This window comes from Camelus bactrianus, chromosome 15, assembly GCF_048773025.1.
Source record: "Camelus bactrianus isolate YW-2024 breed Bactrian camel chromosome 15, ASM4877302v1, whole genome shotgun sequence".
NCBI lineage: Eukaryota > Metazoa > Chordata > Mammalia > Artiodactyla > Camelidae > Camelus > Camelus bactrianus.
Genome location: NC_133553.1, coordinates 51,793,598 through 51,816,692, shown reverse-complemented (window position 1 = coordinate 51,816,692; position 23,095 = coordinate 51,793,598). Strand labels below are relative to the sequence as shown.

Here is a 23,095-nt window from a genome sequence, read left to right as displayed (position 1 = left end):
ACTTGGCTGGGGCCAATCATGCTTCACCTCGGGGGCTGGGGAGGAGACCAGTGCCCCAGAAGCACTTAATCTCTAATGTCAGTGAAGAAAAAAGGGAAGAAATCTCAACTGATAGCATCTGCCACAGGCCCCAGGCTTGTCACTCTTCGCCATTTTTGAGGGGACACTCAGTAATATCCATTGAGTCCTAGGAATATTGTAAAAATTTAAAGACAAGTTACTGTGATCTATTTTTAATTTAAAAAACGAATAAGCTAAAGAATAATTTTTAAAAATCTATATTTACCGTATACACCAAAACAAACTCCAGATGGATTTGAGGTAAATACAAAAAAACGAACAAAACACCTCTCCATAAGTTCTAGAGAAACTAGAAGAAAATAGCAGTTCATATCAGAGGAAGAATATGTACTCTTTTAGCTTTGCAGCAATAAAAAGCAATAGAAGAAATAACATAAAAAGTATTGATATATTTGAACATAAAAAATTATGAATTTTTGTATAGTGAGAAAGCAAACTATTAAAAATGGGCAACTGGCTGGAAAAACATTTTAATCAAAGATTATAAAAAGTTAATATTTCTAATCTGTAATTTTACATTCAAATATAAGAAAAAGTGCACTGTAAGATTAGAATAAGCATAAGCATGTAATACAGGAGGAGATAATTCACAAGAGGGGAAACAAATAGTAATTAAACATGCAAAAAACCACAGAACCTCATTAGGAAGCAAAGAAATTCAAATGAAAGCAAACTGGAGATGCAATTTTGTACCTGCTAGCAAAACTTTAAAAGATTACAATACAGTTATGATTATAGTATAGCTCATACACCTGTTCACTGCTGAGAAATTGATGTCTTTTTGAAAAAATGAATATGACAATATGTAATGAGAGCCACAAAGATGTTCGTGTCTTTTTTTTAAATCAGTAATTCAAATATAGAAAGTTTATTCTAACCAAGTAAATCAAGAGGAGCAACAAGCTATATATTTTAAGATACTCACCGCAGTAAAAGCTCTAGTAGAAGTAACTGGAAACTGCAGAAATGTGCAGTATGTGGAAATTGGTTTAATAAGTTATGATCAAATATTACTCAAACATTTAAAATGTTAACTATGAAGGCATAATAATAAGGGAAATGTTTGGCTAAACCATGAGAAAATGGTAGCAATCAGAATTGTATTTGCATTAGGATAATAATTATGTAAGGCATTTACATGTGGAAGATAATACGCAAAGATGGGAACCATGTTGGGGGATGGGCTATTGGTGTATATTAATTGTACAAAATATTTCTTTAATGCAGCTGTATTAGTTATGTATTCTTATGTAATATACTATTCCCCAAATTAATGGCTTAACACAACAAACATTTAAAAATTTCAGTTTCTGTGATCAGAAATTTGGAAGCAGCTTGTTTGGATGATTCAGGCTCAAGGCCTCTCATGAGGTTGCAGTCATTTAAAACTTAACTGAGGCTGGAAGTTCTCCTTCCAAGCTCACACACATGGCTGTTGGCAGGAGGCCTCAGTTCCTTGCTGTGTGGGCCTCTCCATAAGGTTTCTTTAGTGTCTTCATGGACACTTCTCCCACAGTGAGTGATGAGAGAGAGAGAGAGAGAGACAGAAAGAGAAAGAGAGGAAGGAAGGAAGGGAGGGAGAAACAGAGAAAGAAAGAAAGGAAGGAAGGAAGGAAGGAAGGAAGAAAGAAAGAAAGAAAGGAAGGAAGGAAGGAAAGAAGAAAGAAAGGAAGGAAGAAAGAAAGGAAGATGACAGAGGAGGAGGAGATAGCAGTGCCTTTTATGACCCGGTCTTCCAGTCATTCACCATCATTTCCATTGTATTCCGTTGTCAGAAGTGAGTCACTAAGTGTAGCCTGCATTCAAAGGGAAGGGAAAAGGCTCCACCTTTTGAAAGGAGGCACATCAAAATGTTTGTGAATATATTAAAAATCACCACAGTTACTAAGATTTCTTTTCTTTAAAAATATGCTGCAATGTTGGGAGAGGGTATAGCTGAGTGGTAAAGCATGCCCCTAGCATGCACAAGGTCCTGGGTTCAATCCCCAGTACCTCCATTAAATAAATAAATACCTAATTACCTCCCCCAAAACAAAAACAACAAAACAAACAAAAATAAAAATAAAAACATGCTGAAAGAGAAAAGTGACTGACCCATTTAACATTTATGAAGTATGCATGTTGAGTGGGGAAAGTATTTTTTAAAAAGAGAGGAAGGGACCTATCACGATGAAATTAAAAAGCCAAAGAAACATAGACTCTCCTCCCAGGCGAAGGTAGTTACCTGTCACTGTGGTGGCTGGAGCAGTGGTGGTATTGGTGTGCCTCTCATGTGGGTCCAGAGGAAATAGATGGAGGAATGGTACCTTGCCAACAGATGACAAGAAATTCCTTTTCTTTCTAACAACACTGCACAGGTTAAGCATAACACTTTCTCAGCCACCTCTGAGAGGGCAGGAACTTGTCTGCCTGAAAGCTCTGGCTGTTAGGTGTATATTTCACTTAAATGAACAATTACCTCTGAGCCATCACAATACATTTGGAATTCAAGTTAAAAAATTTTTTTTTGGAATTAAAAAAAAAGTCACAGAGCTACAGTCTGTAATTACTAAACACATATGAAAAACAGAAAGCCAATGCCAGTTAGTGTTAGAGCTACAATTAAGAAGACTGGAGCATCTTGCTCAAATTCTGGAATCTTTTCATTTGTTATATTCAGCTTTCAATTTTCTTGGGGACGGAGGACTAGACACCCCATCTGGCTTCTTCTCAGGCTCTGTTTTCCTCCTGCCAAGCTTTTGGTGACTCTAAATGTTTCTGGGTCCTGTGTTAGACAGAAAGTAGGGAATGTGAGGAGGATGTTGATGATGACAATGATAAAACTCCATGGTGTCTTTGAGGGGAAAGGTTGGAGAGTTTTCAATGGATGTTTTGAAAAGGTTATTTTATTCCCAGGAGCCGGTGTTATCTAGCGAACAGACCATGGACTTTGGAATTGAAACGACCTGGATTTGATGCCTTGCTTTGTCACTCCCTTCCTTTAATAAAGGTTTATTGTGCCAGATATTGTGATAGATGCCAGGGACATAGCAATGAAGAAGATGCGGTACCACCTTCAAAGAGTTTGGTCCAGTGGAGAATAAAGACAAGAAGAAAAGCAGGTAAATCCAAGGTGCTAATCGGAAGGCACTTACCCAGTCTTGGTGGTGGGAGGTTCCAAGTCATGAAAGGTTTCGAAGAAGAGGAAACATTTACATAGAGCTGAAGAGAGGAGCAGGAAGAACAGGTACAGGGATCTGGAAATAAGAGTGAGCTTTGACGTGTGCATCTGAAAGTAGCTCTGGACGGCTGAGGGGCAGACATGGCTGGTTGGTGGGCCCAAGGGCCATTTCTATCTTCTTTTTTCTTTTCCACCTTCCACCACAGAGGCCTCTCTTGCAGCTGATGACGGCTCCATGATACAGTTCTGGATGATGCAATGTTAGCCCAGTTTGCTGGAGGGAATCTGGGAAAGTTTTTGTTTTCAGGATTAAGAAGGAAATTTTAGCTGGCACAGAATTTTCCCCTTCCTCCCCCTCCTTGCTTTGAGCATTGATAGGATGCTTACAAGAACAGCTGTCATTTTGTGACCATGAAGTAACAACACAGCAAATCCGAATGGTGTGAAGAGAAAAAAACAGAAACAGACTGGATCCTTGCTGACATCATGCAGTTATTATGGCTGCCTGAATCTCCCACCTACAGACTTGGGTGAAAAAAATAAATTCTGTTTAAGCCAACACACCACATTTCTAACTGATAGAGAATGCGTCATCAGACTGGAGTTTGAGCCAAAAAACAAAAAAGGATGAGGTTGGAGATGTGAACCATGTGAAGAAATTTAAGCCTCATCTCAAGGGCAACTGGAAACCTTTGGCAAACAACTTAGTTTCTCTAAGGCTCAGTTTCCTCATCAGTAAAGCAAGAGTAATGATGTCTGCCATGTGCCATGTGAAGATTAAATGGGATAAGATATGTAAATACCCAGTCATGTTGGCACTGAATAGGCAACTTAATAATCTACAGCTATTTCTGTGATGACAGCATTGATGAAGACGAAAAAAATGTCAACTATGTGTAACCCTGAATTGGTGGACATGGTATACAGCTGCTCTGTTTCCTATGGCTTTTTGTTCATTCATTCACTCAGCAAATTTATAGTAAGCAACGATTGCGCGTCAGGCACTCTGTTAGGCCAGGACTGAAATGATCCTTGCTCTCGTAGGATTTAACATTCTCAAGGGAGGAGACAAAAAGAAGCAAGCAAACTGGGAAACAAGACAATTTCAGCTACGATTGACTTGTTCTCTAGGTTGTGTAGTACCTTGGTGACAGGGAGCTACTTCTTGGAAGTGGGTCTCTCATAGGCAGGGAAAAGTTCCTAAGGAATCTAAAAATACTGAGGAATCTAAAAACTCCAAGAAAAGCACATGTGGTAAAGTGAGTGTGCCTGCTTCAGCAACATCGTTAGACAGTACTGAGTGTGGACTCGGGAGAGAGGCAGGTTACAGAGAGGGAGAAAGTGCAGGGGCGCTCTGAGCAGCCCTCTCATTAGACAGTTTTGTGGGCCCTTAAGTGAAGTCCCTTCTCTGTTCTGAATACACACCACAGCCCGGTGGCATTCCCTGGCCAGGGAGCCCAGGTATACTTGGCCTGCAGGAAGTAGCTAGTTTTGTTGGAAAATAGGGATAATTTTAAGGGAGTATAGTGTGGGCTCTGGGATTAGGCTGTGTGGGCTCAGACTGAACTCCACACCTTTCACAGCTGTGTGAGAGTTACTTAACCTTGCTAAGTCTCGATTTCCTAACTGTACTTTGAGGAACAGTTGCGTAATTACTGCCTAAGGTCATTTTGAAGACTGAATGAACTGACCTATGCAAAGCACCCATGCATAGCAAGCATGCAATAGATATTAGCTAGTTTTGTTGTTGTCAGTTTCCCCAGTGGTAGAATATGACCAATTATCTGACCCGTCAAACTCAACCATCAGTTTTGGGGAATCAACAATCTCTTTTTCTCTTCTTAAAAGGATATGAACTGGGGAGCGGGAGGGTATAGCTCAATAGTAGAGTGCATGCCTAGCATGCACAAGGTCCCAGGTCCAACCCTCAGTACCGCCATTAAAAATAAAATAAATAAATAAATAAATAAATAACCAAATTATCCCCTGCCCCTCCATAAAAAAGAAAAAAAAAATTTTTGTGTGAAATTATAAGAAAAAAGAACACGAATTTTTTTTTAAAAGAAACTTTCTTTTTTAATATGAATGTCTGCTTAGGTCTTATGAGAAGTCTCTAAAGATTACTGGCAGGGTTTTGGTGCTCTCAGAAGAAAGTTCTTTAAGTTTCTTGGGATGTAAGTTATTCACCCCAGAAGGCTTGAATTTACAAAGTAAATGGGGTTCCCTTTAGCCTCCCACTGGGTGTTCATCAGAAGCCGGGACATCTCATAAGGGTCTGTGTGAATTGTCATTTCCAGCTGCTCATTTGTTTCTTCCATATAAGCTTGAGTGTGGCCAGTGTCACTTTGCAGGGGCTTTCAATCTTTTCAAAGTCAGAAAATGTGCACACATTGAACAGATATTTATTGAGCTCTTACTACATGCTGGCAGTGTTTTTTAGAGCACATAGCATCTAACTCTTCTGGTACCTCTCTCAGAGAGGCCATGGAATTTGGGCAGCCACTTGATAGCTGTAGCTGTTGCAACACTGTCTATAACCAGATGAACAGCTTGTTTGCCTGTGCCTGATCATCGGACCCTGGATGTCTGACCATCTTCCCTCGATATCATCACTTGCTGAAAGATACCAGCCTTTTATTCAGTCAGACACAGTTTTCTTCCCTCTATGAGAGAATACTCTAGCACAAATGTTCCTGCTGTGACACCATGCTGTTAAGATCTACCTTCTTCTTATTGGCAGCTCTCTGAGTCTTTGTTTTTATGGCGAATAACTTCCTTCTGTAACTGAGCGTCCTGCCACACCATGGTATTTGGCTTTGAAAATCATTTATCATGTGTGAACAGGGCGGGCCCCAGGCAGGTGAACCAACCTGATTTCCTGTCTTGATTAAGACAGTTTTGAGCTCGGGAGGGTAAAACACCATTGTCATCTCTTTATGGATTAGTCCTTCACGAGGACAGAGTCTTGTGGACCTGATGTAAATATGCATCCTTAAAACAAATAATGGATTATAAGAGGAATCCCAAATAAACATCTAGACACTTGAAGCATTGGTGTTCCTCAGGAGGAATCTCACCGTTCTGCACTCTTGTGTCAAAGCCATAGGAGGAGCAGATATTTTAAGTCAGGATCGATTTCTACTGTGAACAACAGAAATTCTGACTACAAGCTCATTTTCCCATGTAACAAGCTAACATTATTAGCTCAGTGACTCAGTATTCTTAGAGCTGGTGTCTCTAAGATTCTCTTGGCCTTTTTTTTTTTTTTTTTTTGTCCTTGCTCTTGACATCACATCTGTGTTCAAGGCAGGAAGAAAAGGGAAGAAAAAGACAGTGCCAAACATGTCTCTCTGCTTTATTAGGAAAGTAAAACCTTCCCCAAGGTCTCCTGCCTGACTTCCCTTGACAGGTCATTACCAGGGCTGGGCAACAGGGCTACCCCTCAACTCAAGAATGTCTGGGAAAGTGGGCAGTGGGTGGCCATGATTGATTTACACCGATCAAAATTCATTCCCTGGAATGGGATGTATTCTCACCCCAATCAAAATTACAGTTTTATTAGCAAGAAGGAGAAATAGATACTGTTTAGGCAACTAACCGTGTGTGCCCCAGAGTTCATTTTCCCAGTCATTTTTGCCATCAGGAGCCACAGGAACAGGCTGTTGGAAAGCACTTTGGAGCATCACTCTTTTCAACTCCATTCCCACTGTGATTTAGAGCATGGCAGGGACCAGAAACACTCACCTCGTAAGTGGGGAAATGCTCTCATGTTGCAGTTCCTGCCTTTTCAGGGGCACTACCTCCACCAGTTCACTCCTACATAGAGACCAACAGGGTTACCTCGTTCCCCATCCTCCCTCTGAGCTCGTTCCAAACGCTTTTGATGGCTACAGAGCGAATAGCAGAGCCTTTCTGCCTGTCACAGTCACGCACACGTTTTTGGGCTGATAATAGAGAGGGAAGTGGACTGTCGGTAATAGATGATTATTTCAGCCAACAGATGCTCTTGGTGTTTAAAATGAAAAGCAAAACAAATCTCCAAACCCTAAAACGTTAGAGATCCATAGGTAATGCCTGATAAAAGAATTTAATGTTAGCATCACAGCTCTACCCAGCAGAGAGGAAACAGTTTTTATCACTGGTAGTGAGGTGGGAAGCCCCATAAAAAGACCGGCAGGACTCCTAGGCGGGGCTGCTGCTCTCCTCCCAGCACCGTCTGGTTCCCTGGCCCAGAGGCTTTATCTCACTTTTTCCCTCTAAAGTGGCTAACTTACACCTAGAATTCTATTGGTTCCCTGAGCTCACTTCTGATTGGTTATTTCCTTCATTCCTGATTGGTTATTACCCTCACTCCTGATTGGTTATTACTCTCACTTCTGATTGGTCCACTTCCCTAACTTCTGATTGGTCCATTTGTGGTACTTCATTTGCATGGTGCTCACTCCTGATTGGTCTAGTTCTACAAAGCTTGTTCCTGGTTGGTCAACTTCTGTCGTACTTTATTTGCATATGATGTTGGAAAGTGTAAGACTGGCAGCCTATAAAAGGCCTGTGTAAACGTACGGAGGGGGTCTAGAGCTTGAAGTGTTAACTCGTTTAGGCCCGGTGGCGTAATAAACCTGAGTTCTCCAGCCGTACGAGTGCTGATTGGTCTCTCATTCGGATCCAGGTTGCTGCCACGACTAAGCTGTAACACCAAGATGTAACACATTTTTCCGCAGCAGTAGCAGGTAAGTAGAGTGTCCAGAGATTGACTTTTTATTTCAGACTTGTCTTATGCTAACGTTTTCTTGTCCTAGAATGCTTCCCAACCCCACCAGTGGCAATAAATTAGAATTACGACCAGTTGGTCTGTCATCCTATTTTGGGGATTGTGAGGAGGTGGGCGTAAGACTGAAAGGGATAGTGAAGACACAGTTTGTCACCACGTGCTACCGAGGGGCACCTCTTCGCCAGGACCGCACTGGCATCAGTGAGGGCGAGAGCTGCCATCTGCTGTGTGCTGCTCGTGGTTGGCAGCCTGACAGTCACAAAGGCTCAAGTTGGTGTTTGCGTTACCTTTCTAGAGTGCAGGTGGGCCAGGCATTCGGTGTGAGAAAAACCTTCTCACGACCTGGGAAGGATTGTTGTTAATCTTGACCCCTTTCATGGTCATTTCTCCCCGCCTGCTTTTGGGGCACGCATGTTGAACATAACCAAAGGAGTTCTATGTAACAAGTCCTTTATTTTTCTATCTGGTGAATAAGGATTTGAGTGGCCTCTGACTGAAGTTTGTAATTATATTCCAAAGTGGCCCCATTATTGATGTTGTCCTGAGAGAGGAATGGACAGTTTGACTCTCTTGAGAGCCAGTTGTGGAGCTGTTAAGGATTAGCCAGAAACATCAGTGAAGCTGGACACTTCTCAGGACAGAAGCGCATTCATCTAAATTGAAATCTAAAGTGAGCCGGGAAGGATTTGAGAGAATTTCCCAGGCACGTGGTCCATTCCTTGTTTAAAAGCACAGAGGAAGTTTTCTTTCACCATTCGTGCTTTAACCAGCTCATAAGTGAGTGAAAAAAATGCAAACTCAGGAATTTTAGCAAAGAAGCTTTGATTATTATGTCTTTTGTATATTGAATAGAATATATTAAGAAACATGAAACTTATGCGTTGCTTTTGGCTGCAGGTAATTTTAAATGAAAAATGAAGTTGGTGCTGCTTCCTTCCTTCCTTCCTTCATAGTATGCTTATGCGTTTAAGAGATTTTAATTTACCATGAGGAGAATAATTGAAACAAAATGACTGAAGGGCAAAAAAGACAAAAACAAATCCCCAAGAAACAGAAAACCTGGTATCTTCTTGATTCTCATTTCTCTCAATTTCTTCAACTTAAGTTTTCCCTTACCTGCTTTGCTGGTGAAAACCCTAGAATGACAGGAGGAAGAAACCCTCTTTCTGTAATTTCAGAAAAGGTTTAAGTGTTTCCATCCTTGATGGAAGTGACTTATTTCCCGCGGGAACCTTTGTGTTCCTGACTCAGCATCCTCAGTTCTTGGTGGGGAAGGTTTGTCATCCCTGACCTGCTGTGTGAGCTGATGGTGCCAGGAGCGCAGGCCTGATCAGTGTTCACAGGAAAATCTGCCCTGGGGGCTTTGCAGGAAAGGATGTTGTGGGTGGAAACTGTCAGTTTTAACTTTTCTACACTCAATTATCTTATTCCCATTGTATGTTATTTCCTGAAATGAGCTTTTACAAGTGTGGTTTCCAGAATCATCTTAACCTGAGCTTTTCTTGTGATAATTACTTTCACAGGAACCTTCTGTGGGGAGGTGCCTTCAGCTGCTGTGTGACTTCTGTTGTTAATGGCTTATCAGTTCACAGATGAGGAAACTGAGGAGGTCCTGTGGGGGGTGGGAGTGGGACTTATCTACAAAGTAAGGGTGAACGTGCAGGGGGTATGAGATGAGGCTTGTGACACATCTCCTGTGTTAGGTTGTTGTCTTTACCCCTGATACGGCCACGGATAATACCATTTTCTCAGAGATACTTTCTACCAAGCTGATTTAGGAAGAATTAAAATAAATTTGTTTTTTCTTTCATCTTGCAAAATAGAAGTGCTGCCACTGTCAGGAAAATATAATTAAAAACCAAATCTCCCAACCCAGAAAACCTCTCTGCAAAGTAGTGGAGAAGGAAAACAATTTTTTAGTTGAATAAGCATTAAACCAAGATGTGGTGTGCATCACAGGCAGTCCACTAAGCGATTGCAAAGACAGAAAGGAACTGACTCCCTTATATAGCCAAGCAGATGCCACCTGTTCCATACACGCTCCAAGATAAGAAATAACTAGTCCTATAGGAAGAGGCCTCGATGGAGCCATTTGTCACAAATAATTCAGCCCATCTTTATCTGGTAATTGGGGTGAACATCTGTGTTAGCTTATTGGCTTGATCCAGAGGAAAACAAACTTGTCTTTATGATAGGAAGCAGCTTCGCAAATAGGAGGAAGGCCTCCACCGCGGTTAGGCTCCGAGCTTCCCGCAGAAACTGGCTCCCAGGCTCTCTGAAAAAGACATTCCTGGGTCCTAGACCTGACAAAGGGCCTATCTAGTTTTCAGAAGGATTTATATGTATCTCCAACAGGGGAGAAAGTACTTACTTACAATGATGTTTTCTAGAGTAAACCTTCTAAGGAAAAGGAAGTGGGAGGAAATCTCTTCTGTTGTTATCAACAGGAAGAATTAAATCTCTTATTTTTAATATTTTTTGTGCTCCTACTACTGACCCAAGGGAAAGATGTCAGCCGTCATCAGCCGCAAGGGAGCTACCCACAGTAACTGTAGGAGAGCCTCCGGGAGTAGGGGCTGTGCCTCCCGGACTCTGGCATGTGTTGGTTCTCCATTCACAGGGCCTGTCCGCTGGTTGGCCCACGAGCTGGATCTGGGTGATTGAAGGTCCCTCACCCCCTCCCCTGTGTTTGTTATGCACGTTCTGCCCACTGTTCCCGTAGCTGGAGCCATTTCAAGGATGCAGCTTTGAAAGAGTAATGTGTTGTTGAGACCATGTGGGTGCTGTACATGACTGAACCAGTTAAGGCTCTAGATAAGCATCTAAGATGCTGGCGGGTGAGCACAGAGATCTTCTCATCTTATGGCGCCCAAGACAAGTCTCATTAGGAAGTTCCCTTCCTTATTATACCTGCCACCTACCCATTTGGAGTGGCCTGCCTCTTTCTTCCATCTCTCTTTGCCCTCCTTTGAGTATGAGGACCAGTTGCAGATTTCACCTGGGAAGCTCCTGTGGTTTTGAACTGACAGCCTAGAGAAGAATTAGCCAAGAAACTTGTTTCTACTGCAGATGCCTGAACTCTGCTGGTCCCAACCCCAGGGAATCTAATTCAGTCTGTTTGAAAAGGGACTCAGGAATTTGAATACTTAGCAATCCCCATCGTGAATTTAATACAGATGGCCCTCAGATCACACTTTGAAAAACCCTAGCGGAGTGGACTGACCTCCGGAGTCAGATGGATCTGTCTGTGGATCATTATGAGTTGAACGGTCTCAGCAAAGTTACTTCTCTGAGCATCAGTACCCTGATATACAAGGACATTTCCTCGTCAGGACTGAGTGAGAATGACAAGAATGAGTATAAAGTGCCCCAAAGAGTGTCTGGAGTGTAGCATGTGCTCAGTAAATAGTAGCTGCCATTCCTATTTTTACTGTATAAACCATTAACCATCATGTTTATAAATGGCCCTCCCACATGGAGTTGAAAGGCCATGTAAATTGTGAGCTCTGTGTATGATTTGAGAGGTGACTCTGACCTCATGAATGCATCAGATTGAACCACATTTATTATAAGGATCCTGGGTGTCATCAGGAATGTGTGGATAGGAATCGAGTTGCAAAGTATTCGGGAGATCTGGGAGGCTGAGAGCCTGTGCTGGAGGCGCCTTCTTTTGTCTCTGCTTGTTTTTGAGAAGCTGCTTCACTCTTGTCTCCTGTCTGTAGACGACTTCCCACCTTGAATGTCGACCTGAGGCCCAGGGTGCAGTGGGAGCCTGTGAATTCTCGCTAGCATCCACAAAGTGATGAGCATGAATATAAAGCCGAGGGGGCAGAGGGCAGGGGAGGGAAAACAGAAAGGGCCGGCATCCTCGGCAGTGTGGTCCAGCTGCCGCATCAGCCCTGCACTGCCCATGCAGGACTCCCTGCGATGTGAAGCAAATAAACCCTCTCTGTTTAAGCCACCAGAACACAGGCTTTTCTGCTACTGATGGCTGAGCGCTGACTGAGATGGGAGTTTGGGTCGTTAGTGTCACTGTCATTCCCAAATGGTGCTGGGACGGCTGGATTTGTTATCACCTGGCCACATGTTTTGGGGGGATATGTGCCAGATTCGAACTCGATTTGCTTGTAGTTGTTGACTGGAGCCTCCCCTCTCTCAGGGGACATGTTCAGTCTGGCCTCTGTTAACTGACTCTCTGTGTGGGGGGCAGTTGACTCCCCCATCATGACCGAGGACAGTGATGTGCACTTCCCATCCTTAAACTGTGCCTGGTCCAGGCTATCACCTCCCAGTGGACTTCCCCAGATCTCTGCCAAGTGTGGTTTCAGTCAGGGGTGAGACCCCCCCAGGGAACCATTTTTGCCGATCTCGGTTAACTATTCTGTTTTATACTCTGGGGCACTCATGTGGAGCAGAGGCAACCCATACACTGTAGAGGAGGTGTACTGGGCATACGGCACCTGGTGTAGGTGTCCCACTGTTCTATTTACATCATTTTTAACATGAATTATTTCCATCCCACCTTGATGCTGTGGGTAGCTTTTTTTTTTTTTTTAGTTGAACAATGTACCTTTTATTTTATTTTTTTATTAAAGTACAGTCAATTACAATGTGCTAATCTCTGGTGTACAGCACAATGTCCCAGTCATGCGTATACATACATATATTCATTTTCATATTTTTTTCCATTTCTTGCATAGATGGTTGCATTGCCTACTCACTGATGCTTCTTGTCATCAGTCTCCCTCTTCCCAAGCCATCCTGTTGACACTGTAACCAGGGTTCCCTTTCTGAAGGATTTGGACAGAGGAGCACGCCAATTCCCAGACACGGATTGGCTCCCATTCTTAATAGGTAGGACCATGCCTGCGAATATGCCTCCTCGGTCCTGTGTCCTGTCCCAGGCCGTGAGCTGAGGAGGAGGCTACCCTCCCCATCTGGGCAGGGCCACCTTACTCTTTCTTTTCCTCTGACTATCATTATCCCCTGGGCCCTGCCTCACTGGAAGAGGCCTGAAAAGGCCTGCCTGTGTTAAGCCTAAACTGTGTGCTTTAGGCCAGTTTAATAAGTCTCTGCAGTGGAATGAAGGGCACAGGTCTAGCCCACACTAATAAAGTGGGTCATGTTTTCCATTTTCTCTTGTCTCCTGGGAGTTTATCTCCATCAAGACCATGCCAGGGGAGACACTCCAAGTCAGGACTCAGGATACCTAGTCAAACAGCAGTTAATAACACGCCAAGGCCCTCCCAAGCACTGCAACTCACCATTACTACTAGTATCATTAATATTACAAATAACTATTATTATTATATCCTCGTATTATTACCTTGATTTTGTCTGTCTAGAAAAGGGGTTACAAACCTAAGTTTATAACCTTGGAAGCCAGGCAGGCAACATAAATGAACAAAGCCGACCCTCATATGTCTTCTCCCCATCTCCTGTTCTCCCGTCTGTGATAGAGACATGGGTTCAGAGAAACATTTCTCTATTTCGAGAAGAATAAGATCAAGATCAGTGATAAATGGCAGCTGAGACTCGTCTTAGTGTTGGAAAGGCTACAGGGAACTGGACTGTGGCAAACTGGAGAGTGAATGCTCTGTGTTGGGAGCCAGCTGCTGCTCCTGTCCCACTGCTTCAGTCCATGTGGCCTATCATTGCCCATTCTGGGTTAAAAAAGAAAGCAAGCCAGATTCTGGGGTGGGGGAGGGGGAATTCCTGAATTTAAATATTAGCTCAATGTTTTAAGAAACAAACACTGTGTGGAGCAATTATGAATGTCTGGGAGCCACTGGATGATAACCTTTGGCTCAGAAGGTGAAGCTCAGCCCCTTAGCTTGACACACAAACGTCCTTAGGGTTCTACCTGCACCTCCTCTTGCCTCACTTCCTGCTTCTCTCCAGACACTCTGCAGCCACTCTGCACTACTACCTGACATGCTTTCCCCTTTCCTGGCCCCTGGCTTCTGTATGCGCTGCTCCGTGGAATGTCCTTCTGGCTGGTTCATTTTGTAAATAGTTTATTCTTATACGTCCGTATCAAAATTGTCTCCTGTTTCTTTTATAACCTCCCTGCCACCTCCCAACTAGGCAGAGATAGAGTCTCACTTCTCTGGGGTTTCCGAGCACAGTCTCCTCACAGAACTTACCAGACTCTCTTGTCTTTGTGAGGTGCATACTCACCCTCCTGGCTCATCACCGAGGCTGTGCCGAGTGGTCCCTGCACTCTGCACAGTGTTTGGCCCTGGATCAGTGCTCAGTAACTATCGTACGAATAGATGAGTAAACAAATTCTCTATGCACTACACTTGGGTTAGATTTAATTTTCTTGCAAGATGCCTTCATGTTTGTTGGAATAAAATTTCGGAGTGTGTGTGACAATGGCTATCACTTTATAGTGCCCATTTGGAATGGTCTAACACATAGCTAAGCTATTGTGGGAGTTTTATTTTTGTTTTTGTTGTTTTTTTAGTATTTTTAAGTTTCCTTTATTTTATTTTTTGTTGTTCTTGGCAGGGGGAGGTAATTAAGTGTATTTATTTGTTTTATTTTTTAATGGAGGGACTGGGGATTGAACCCAGGGCCTTGTGGATGCTAGGCATGTGCTCTACCACTGAGCTGTACCCTCTCACCTCGTGGGAGTACTGATATGTTGGTGACCTCTCAAGGTGACACTACTCTTTTCCAAAGGAGGACATCTGAAGTGGCGTCTTTACTCCTGGGCTAAAACATTAAAATTTAATGCAATGGCTTCATGCTTTGTTAAGAGCTTATCTGATCAAGAAGGGGTGAGAAAGGGAGGGTGAATGATATGGGGACTTTTTTTTTTTTTAACACCACTCTTTCCCCAGTGCTTTGGCAGGATTAATAGGGGAGTCAAAACAAGGACGAATATGTATGCCGTATCCATTGATAAAGCCTTAAAAGTAGTGAGCTGTGAAATTCCATTCGTATTTAAGTTTCCTGTTCTAAGTACACTTGCAACCCCTCCCTCTGGCCACCCATGCCACTTGACATTTTTCTCATCTGACAGCTTGGAGATCAGAATTTTGTAAATGTCTCTCTTGGGGTTAGTTTTAAAAAGAAAAGGAAAGCATGCTAAGTGCAATGGTTGAATTACAAATTTAATCAAACCTGTAATTCAAATAAGCTCCCAATAATAATAGGCTGAGAGCTTGTTGGGCTGTGTTGGGTCTGGTTTGTTTTACATGGATTATGACAATGGAACCACAAAGCGTAGCCTTTTAAGTGCTTTTACCCGTTAGCTTCATCAAGTAAGTGTAGGCTTGTGGCCATCAATAACAACGGAGGCTGACACCTGGGGAAGGAGAAGTGAATCTTTCCCTTTACAGACTTGGCAGGAAAGGAAAGTGCCCGAAAGCATGTGCTGCAGGCCTGTGGATGTTCAGAGCCCAGTGAAAGGAAGTAAGAAGAGTGTGCAGTGGAGCAGCTTTGCCTTGCTGAAATTAAGAACACTCGTTTCATTTCTACTTGGTCCCTTTGACGCATTCAGCATCCAGTAAGATTGCAGTAGGCTCACTGTTGGTCAGCTCAGCATGAGTGTGCCTCAGAAAATGCTGTTTTTTGAAAACGTAAATTAAAAGAAAAAAACTCGTGATGAAAATGGGAAAACAAATAGCCAGAGATGGCTTCCTAACTCCAGTTTGTTTAAACAGGGTGAAGGAAAACACAAAGCAATGAGAAAGTCCAGAGGGAAAAAAAAATCCCATTTATCTGAAACCAAGAATATCCTCCCCCCTCACCCCACCAAATCATTGATTGTGAAGAATTTTGTGTTCTTGGTTGACACTGATCTTGGAAAGGTCACAGTTTTCTCTGGTTAGAAATATTTACTATTATCTCTGGAAGGAACAATATGGTAATCTTGTGCTCTAAAATAAGCTTCAGGTCAGTAAAAAGAGTCAAATATATATCTAGATTAACTTTAAAAATGTTGACTGTGGGAGATTAAATTGCCAGATACTTTTTCTCTTGGGTGAGATAAATTGTTGGGAGCTCTTTTGGTGTTATTAAAACATGTATTTTTACCGTCAGTTCAAAATTTATTTGAGGGAACCACAGAGGTTGAGTTACCTATTAAAATTAGTTTAGGCTGGTTTGGAGAAAGGGGGTCATACTTAAAGCCATTTTAGTAGTTCCTGTCTTGAGCTACACTTATCATTCTTTGAGGCAGGGAAGGGTTATGGACAGTGGATGCATATGAGAGTTAACTAGGGAATTTTATTTATTTATTTGACATCTCTCCAAAAGAGGGAATGCAGATGGCCAACAGGAGCATGGAAAGCTGCTGAGCATCACCAATATCATGGAAATGCAAATCAAAATCACAATGAGACACCATCTCACACCTGTCAGAACGGCTATCATCATAAAGAACACAAACAACAGATGTTGGCAAGGATGTGGAGAAAAGGGAACCCTTGTACACTGTTGGTGGGAACGTAAACTGGTGCAGCCACCATGGAAAACAATACAGAGGTTTCTCAAAAGCCCCAAAACAGAACCACCATATGGCCCAGCAATTGGGCATACAGAGAATTACCTAGGGAATTTTAAAACATACTGGTGCTCAGGCTTCTTCCAGATATTCAAACTTAATTTACTGCATTGGAGTGAATGGAAGGGGCGTTGGTATGTGTGTTTGTGTCTGTGTGTGTGCATGTGCATGTGTGTGTGTTTAGCATTTCCCCCAAGTGATTCAAATGTGTGTTCAGAGTTGAGAACCACTGGAATCATGAAGATGGGGTGACCTATTGTGGATTAAATTATGTTCCCCCAAAAAACATGAAGTCCCAAATCCTAGTATTTGTGAATGTGATCTTATTTGGAAATAGGGTCTTTACAGATGTAATTAATTAAGTTAAAATTAGGTCATACTGGATTCAAGTGGCCCTAAATCCCAAGTGACTGATTTCCTTATAAGAAGAGGAGAGACACAAAGAGACACAGACACACAGAAAAAAGGACCATGTAAAGACAGAGGCAGAAATTGGAGTTATGCTGCCACAAGCCAAGGAATGCCAGGGATTGCCAGCCACCAACAGAAGCTAGAAGAGTCTAGAAAGGATTATTCACGGTGGCCTTTGGAGGGAGCATGACCTTGCTGAAAACTTTGATTTCGAACTTCTGGTCTCCTCCAGAACTGTGAGAAGATACATTTCTGTTTTAAGCCACTCGGTTCATGGTAATTTGTTATGGCAGCCCTCGGAAACTCATACACCTATTGTTCTCCTTCGTTTAGAAGAACCACGAACTTGTAGGGAAAATACTAAAAGGAGACTCACCTTAACAAGATTTGTTAGATCTTAAAAGAGATTCCAGAAAGAGATTTTTTGGCTGTTGGCTATTAAAATAGTGTGACCAAGGCAAGAGGTTATAGCTCCGTAGTAGAGTGTGTGCTTGACATGCATGAGGTCCTGGGTTCAGTCCCCAGTACCTTTGTTAAAAAATAAATGAGTAAACACAAATAGATAAACCTAATCACCTCCTCCCAAAACAAACAAAAATTTAAATAGTTTGACCAACCATTCCAGTTTTCCCAGGACTCAGGGAGTTTTAGGGATTTGGAAGTTTCAGTCGGGGTGACGTGTAGAAAAATCTCAAGAAATCCAGGACAAACTGTTCACCCCAAACAAGATGGAGGCATGTCAAATCAGACTGTCAGAGAGTCCTGGACAGCAGTAGCTAAACTAATGTGGTTCTCTAAATTTGGACCAACTTAATCAAAAACATGTTAAAACAAATGGTTCTGGACTACTGTTGGCTTTGGCTTTTTATTTCTAGGATTGGATTTGTGTGTTGAAGGCCAGTGTGGTCTTTTAGACTTTTGAAACAGGAAGATTAACAAATGGCTGAATCTCTTTTACCAAATGAACGGGTCAAAGGTGAGCCGTTCTTCCCTTTCCTGTCTATTCATGGAAATCGGGAGTCAGATATGGTTTCAGGAGAAGCCTGGGGATCTGAGTCTGGCCAGGTGAACCCTTTCAAGAAACACAAGGGCATCTCAGAGGAGGCCGGATTTCTGTTCCACGAATGAGGAGTGATGGAAGCCAGGACCAAGATGACTGAGAGTACCACTCGGGATTGTGGAGATGAGCCACTTCTTCTCACGTCTCATCGGCGAGCCATTCTGTTGCCTTTTAGGTAAAACCGACTTGTGATGAGATTATGTCACAGGAGCCAAACCACTCTGGCTGAGCTCTAAGAGCCTCTCTCCTCATACTGAATTTGGTTATAGGATGAGTTGTGTTACATTTGTGTTTCCTAGTGTCTGTCAGTCACGACAGGACTTGTAAGAATGTGCTAGGTTGGAGCTATGATTCTTGAAAGAAGATGAATATGACTATGGTATCTGTAGAAGAAAGGCTGCTTCTTTCAAATAATAGGTCGTTGATTCTCTGTGATGGCAAGTGCAAACTTTTCTTTAGTTGGAAAGTATATTCTAATAGCAAGTGGTCCGTGCATTTAGGAGGAAGATCTAATGAAGTATCTAGTCCAATTGGGTTATTACCAAGAGGCAAAAAGCTTTTCAAGGACACTCAAATTTCAAGTGCTACCTAGGGGGAAATAGTGATACTATGCTGCATATGCAATGGTAACCGTGAGGGTTAGAAAGGACAAAATCCATCCTATTTCCAATGTTCCACGTTCCACATTTTTGTTGTTCAAAATGGACACACATTTGGTAATGTCATTCTGAAGAGCTATCAGAGGACATTTCATAGACTCTTTGTAGAGACATATTTTCAGTTAAAAATATTAAAATTTGGAGGACTGAGAGGAGACATTCTTGGGGACCAGTAGTTGTTTTTATTCTTTGCATGATTTTTCTATACTTGGTCATTGTCTCCTTCTTAAATGAAATCAGAATAAAAGGACTGACTCAGCCTATTTATTTTCAAGATATTCTGAAAATTGACCAATACTATAAAGCACTTTTTGATTTAAAAACAAAAGTGTCATTAGTGGAGAATACTACTGTTAACTGGCAGCATGTGACCTCAGGGCACCAGCCATAGTTACTCCCGTGGACTGTGCTGGAAGCCACACTGATAGTCACAATCCGTCGGTTGTTCTCTTTTTGTAACATGTGATTCCAGATTATGAATCTCTTCCTCACATGACAGAGGCATCTCTATCTTGGTCCTTTCTGGCCACAGTGGTTTTGACCACAGTGGTAAGTGGGGATGTACTGACCACCAGCCTTATTAGGCAGCATTTGTTTCTCTAGACACTTTCATTAACATTGCGCTGACCTCTGTTTCTAAGAAAGAATAATTGGTTCCATGTCAAAAGGCTACAGAATGTTCTTCAAAGCTGTTCCTTTTTCTGGGTGAGGGACGGTGGTGGAGACAGTATTTACCTTTGATTTTCTGATTTCTATGTCATGGCCAAAGCTGCCAAAGTTACTGAGTTTTAGATCTCATTTGAACTTGGCTTTGTGTAATGCAAGAAAACCTCTATACTTAAAAACCACTGCCGCATAGATAAGTCTGAGGCAGATAATCCTCCCCTGCACACAACTTAATAAATAAGCCATGCAGCCCTCTGCATACTCACTGATTTTTCCTAAGAAATCCGTTCTATTTAGCCTTTTAATTTCCCCAGTGTTCACAGCCATGCTGGCATTTTCGAGAGATAAGCCCACACACTTTTTCCTGAGGAAATAAAAAAAAAAAAAAGCTTTGACTAGAGCAAAATGTATTCTGTGCTAAATCATTATTTTCAAGCAGTACCTTTTGTTTCCTTGTTTTTCATATTATCAAAGGGATGACTCTTATTCCTGTGAAGAGCATGGTTGCTGATCACGCCAAAACTGGGTCTGTCTTCATGTGAACAACTGCTTTCCTTCCCCGAATGCTGGTGCCAGGCATGGAATGCCACCCAAGAGAATTTGGGGAACCCCAAGTCTCCAAAGCAGAAACAAAGGGAAAAACTTGTCCAGGATTACCTTAGTAACATGCAGTTTATTATAATATTAATTTGCATAATGCCTTCCCTTTTGGCAATGATCCCACTGTTAAAACCAAGTGGCCTTATGAAAAAAAAAAAAGTTTCCAGCTGCCTAAGCTCAGAGGCTAACCCAGGAGTAAAACCCTTGCCACAACAGCATAACGTCCCCTTATTAACAGCCTCTGAAGGCCTGTTCTGGGCAGCTAGCTCTTATTTTGAGTGTTTATTGTTTTTTTTTTTTTTAACCTTCCATTGTTGGGATTGAGTTCTTAAAACTGGTCTTGCCAATGATGACCAAAGTTACTTGTCAGAGCAGAAATTAAGGAAGAAATGAAAAATTTGAAATGATGCATTATCTTTAGAGTGGGTATGTGGTTAGGGGATGGCATGTGGGCACCAGTGGAAGGAATTGGAGGAGGGAGGTGCAAGTGTTCATGTGAAGAAAAATGGCTCAGCAATTTCTTTTAATGTTAAGCCCTATAACTACCCTATGACTTAGCAAGTCTGCTTCTGGGAATTTACTTAAGATAAATAATGTGTATATTTATCAAAACACTTGTACAAATATGTTCAGAGCACCTGGTTTATCATAGCCTCAAACTGGAAACAACCCAAATGTCCATTACCAGGAGGGTAGAAAAACAAACTGTGATATATTCACATAATTAATAGAATACAGACATGGGTGAACATTGAAAATATTATGTTGAATGGAAGAAGCCAGACATAAAATAGTACATACTGTATGATTCTATTTATGTGAAGCCAGAATAAGCAAGACTAATCTATGGTAATAGAAATTAGAACCATGGTTGCCTCTGGGTGGTAGCGGTAGGATTCACTGGTAAGAACATGAAAGAACTTTTCGTGGTGATGGAAATATTTTACATCTTAACTAGCATTATGGTTACATGGGTATATACATTTTTATCTCAATTTGAAAGGAGGAAAAGAAAACAAATAAATAGCTCAGCTTTTCTATTGTTCAAGTACTTAACTGATTAATTGGCAGCAGTCGGCTCATTAGCAGATCATTGCAGTGTGGACGGAACTTTGTTCTCAGCCTAATGGTTTGTTTAACTGTGCTCACCAGGAACTCTTAATCCATCAAAAGGATTTTAAGACCCTAAAAATTAGCTTTAGCACTGTAAGAGGACACACAGACACAACTCATCTTCCTGCCAGGACTGACAGATGCTGTTTTGAGAAGCACAGGAACCATCAGTTCAAGTTACGAATCATTAGACCAAAGTAGAGTTCAGATGAGTGGAATCTTAATTTGTTGAAAGTTGATAGGCTGCCAGTTGTACACACATTTTTTTTTCTTCCACTCTTCATTTGCACTACTTCTGTATCTAAAATTATGGAAGAGTTAGATGTGTTTCCACGATACTGGCCATTTTGCTTCTGAAAGTCATGTCTGGAACTCTACTACAGGTGCTTGGCTTGTAGGAAGGACACAGGGCACTTGGTCCCACCGTGAGCAGTTGTCCTCTTAGAGTCATGGGAATTGAGGAAATCCAGGAATGTAAAACCAAAGGTGTAGGCAAGCTCAAGCTGCATTTAAATTCCAGGTTTGTGAGTCTAAGAGTCTCAAGAACCTAAGAGGACACCTGACAATTCATATGTGTTCTGTGGACCTGAGCTCTGACAAATAAGTGTGCCTTCCCTTTAATACTTGACAGTGTCTCACTTCTTAATTTAATATTTGGCTACAGTTGTCACTGTAATAAAGTTACATATTTGGGGACTCCGTTAGGTTCTGGAAGATTTGCTAGTGTATTTTCTTTCCTGTGTATTTCATAAAATTGTTTATTAGTCTGTTCAGTTTTGTTTGGAATTGCAGGTGTGAGTTGAAAGCCAGATGTAAACTAAATTACAACATATGCAGAAGGGACCCCTTACAGATGGAAAATGCTTATTTTCAGCTGACCCACTCCTCAGGTAACAATAGGTGGGAGTGAAATACTCACTGTAGACTATGTAATTACCATTTTGCTATTTTTTTTAAAGCTTCAAAATTGTGATCAAATAGCATTTGATGGGATTGAGTAGCAGAGAAGGAGGAAGGGGAAGGAAAATTTGATCGAGAAGCCAAATCATTGAGAAACACGTAGGAGGCTGTGGACGCTCAGATGAGCTCTCCGTGCTGAGGTAGGGTAAGGCATGGAGGGGAGAAGTGAAGACACAGGCGGCTACACTAATTGGAACACACAGAGGGGCAGTCAGTGGGACCGGCTGAGGCCAGGCTGCAGCCTCAGAAGCACCAGCAGTGTCCTAATAATTAGGAAATGCAAACATTGTGGTGATTGGTTGCACAACCAACTTACAATTTCAGGTCATCCAGTATTTAATTAATTAATTAATTAATTAAGGTATTGGAGATTGAACCCAGGACCTGGTGCAAGCTAAGCGTGAATTCTACCACTGAGCTATATCCTCCTCCCACATTACTTTTAAACAATAGTGATTTTAGCATCAATTCCAAGAGACTAAAGGAATTACACTTTAAAAAGCTATATTTTAAAATATCTGAATAAGTAACTCCTAAAGCTTAAAACACGACATCTTATACAATAATTCACAATAGAGTAAAAAAGGAGTTTATGATTTTCCTGACTGGAACTCCATTTAGTTTAATACTGACGCTTGTTTTTATTACAAGGCCTGGTAAGATATGTTTTTATCATAGTATTATAATAAAATACCTGTTAGGAATTTTAACAGTGCGAAAGCAAGGCAAATAATACAATTCAGTGAATTTAACAGATTTAAAAATGCATTGCCTATTTTGTTCAGATACAAGTTTTCCAAGACTAACTCAGCATTCAGTGTTATAACCAATAAGTGGGCAGGGAATGAGTTTGTATGTGTGTGTATGCAACTGAACATTTTTTAAAAAAGCAAAACATTTAGTGGAAACAATGTACCAAACCTTTAAAAATAGTTTAATAGTTCCTATCTTATTAAAAAAGTTTCTTTAAAAATAAATTAAAAAAATAATTTATACACAGGAAAATGCACTAATGTGAAGTATATAGTGTGATGGATGTTTTGTATACATAAACAATTATGTATTCATCACCCCAGAAATTTCCTTGATATTCCTTTGT

General features: G+C 41.6%; 1 long non-coding RNA gene across 2 annotated transcripts in view; it reads left to right on the top strand.

Moving 5' to 3' along the window:
- The window catches only part of LOC123615925 (uncharacterized), a 67,060-nt gene that overhangs the window by 8,305 nt on the left and 35,660 nt on the right, over window positions 1–23,095 (top strand). Inside the window, exon 1 of one of the 2 annotated variants that reach the window (XR_006723734.2) lies at window positions 7,833–7,971. The exons of the other annotated variant lie outside the window; for it this stretch is intronic. This is a non-coding gene — a long non-coding RNA (uncharacterized LOC123615925). Of the gene's footprint in view, window positions 1–7,832; window positions 7,972–23,095 lie in introns of those variants that run through there. 2 annotated transcript variants of the gene reach the window in all.